Source organism: Rhineura floridana, chromosome 5 (genome assembly GCF_030035675.1).
Source record: "Rhineura floridana isolate rRhiFlo1 chromosome 5, rRhiFlo1.hap2, whole genome shotgun sequence".
Taxonomy (NCBI): Eukaryota; Metazoa; Chordata; class Lepidosauria; order Squamata; family Rhineuridae; genus Rhineura; species Rhineura floridana.
In genome coordinates this window covers 148,238,021-148,240,233 of record NC_084484.1, presented here as the reverse complement: position 1 = coordinate 148,240,233, position 2,213 = coordinate 148,238,021, and positions in this window count along the sequence as shown.

Here is a 2,213-nt window from a genome sequence, read left to right as displayed (position 1 = left end):
ACAGATGTTAAGCAAACTGGCCTGCCATTCCTGGATCCTTCTTTTTTTTTAATGGTGTTGCATTGGACACTTTGTAACCCTCAGGTACAAAGGCTGATCTTAGGGACGAGTTACATATTTTTGTTAGAAGATCAGACATTTCACATTGTCTGCCATCTAGACCCAGTGATTTGCCAGCATTTGATTTGTCAATAGGATTTACAGTTTCATCTCTTGTCACCACTGTGTGACCCTGGTCATAATAGTCTAACAGAAGACTCCCTCTTTAGATGGTAATATGTCTTATTTTGTTTACTTCAAAATGTAGCAATGTAGTAGCCCTGCTACTGAGTTGGGGCCCCTCATGTTGACTCTTCTGAGCAGGGCCCTGGACTTCTACCAGTAAGCCCTGCCCTGAGGGCACCACAAGACAGTTTATCGTGGACTTGGTGCTGCTCGTGCATGCAGGTTTTTTACAGCATCCACACATCATCCTCATCAAAATGCCACCCAATCTCTCCCACCTCCCCACCCCCCATTAATCCATTGACTGCTTCTGGTTTGGTCATGTGCTTTTTTTAACATTGGATTTTCCATGGAAATGGTAGTGGTAAATACGGAATAAATAGGGGGGAAATATGGGACACCATTTTGATGAGGACGATGTTGTGTGCATGTATGAGCAACACCAAGTCCACAATAATCTGCACCCCAAGGCAGGCTACAGTCCCAAGCTCCTCTCCAGTGGTAGAATGGGAATGACAGGGTGGAGGGCAGGGGGATCAGCAGTAGGTGGAGACAGAGCCAATGATAAGCTGAGTAGACTGAGACTAAGGAGGAGGAAGTAGCCATAGCCTGTTCTGTCCCCTGGATTGGTTTTAAGTAAGAAGGCAGACAGGTGGAAGATGAGGGTAGACTGAGATTTGTAATGTTCCATTAGCCTAATGGAGCAACCTCCACAGCAACTTCTCTTCCCTCTCTTCCCCCCCTCAAAAGAAATCCCAAAGTCCCTCAGATCCTACTTCACTAAAACTTTGTTGGGTAGTGAAGAGTCCCTATTCTCGGCAGGTTAGCAGATAAACAATGTATCTACTTGGACTGGAACAGAGAGAGAGAGGAGTTCTTATAATGGGGGCAGAAGGCCACAAAATGCAAAGCTTCAGCAGTAAAGTACACAAGAACATGAGAAGAGCCTGTTGGATCATGCCAATGGCCCATCTAGACCAACATCCTGTTCTCACAGTGGCCAACCAGATGCCCATGGAAAGCCCACATGCAGGAGCTGAGCACAAGAGCACTCTCCCCTCCTGCAGTTTCTAGCAACTGGTATCCAGAAGCATACTGCCTCCAACTATGAATGCAGAACGTAGCCGTGATGGCTAGTAGCCATTGATAGTCGTTTCCTCCATGAATTTGTCTAATCCTCTTTTAAAGCATTCCAAGCTGGTGGCCATCACTGCCTTTTGTGGCAGCAAATTCCATAGTTTAGCTATGCACTGTGTGAAGGACTTTCTTTTTTTTCATCCTGAATCTTCCAACATTCAGCTTCATTGGATGTCCATGAGTTCTTGTGTTATGAGAGAGGTATCCACTATCTCTATGCCATGCATATGTTATACCCTTCTATCAAGACACCTCTGACTCGCCTTTTCCCTAAACTAAAAAGCTCCAACTGCTGCAACCCTTTCTTATAGGGAAGTTGCTCCATCCCCCTGATCATTCTAGTTGCCCTTTTCTGAACCTTTCCCAACTCTCCTATATCCTTTTTGAGATGAGGCAACCATGACTGTACACAGCATTCCAAACGCAATCACACCATAGATCAGCCTTTCCCAACCAGTGTGCCTCCAGATGTTGTTGGACCACAATTCCCATCTTTCCTGACCATTGGCAATGCTGGCTGAGGCTGATGGGAGTTGTGGTCCAACAACATCTGGAGGCACACTGGTTGGGAAAGGCTGCCATAGATTTATACAACAGCATTATGACCAGGGCAGTTGAATTTTCAATACCTTTCCTAATGATCCCTAGCATGGAATTTGCCCTTTTCACAGCTGCCACATCATGGAGCTATCCGCTATGACCCTAAGGTCTCCTTCCTCAACTCATTTCTCTGCGGAGCCACAAGAGCCCTACATACAAGAGGAGCAATCACTGCCAGAGATGAAGGAATTCGATTGGGATACTTATTCTAATTAGGGCTGGAGCGGGCTGTTGACTGGGCGGCGGCGGCA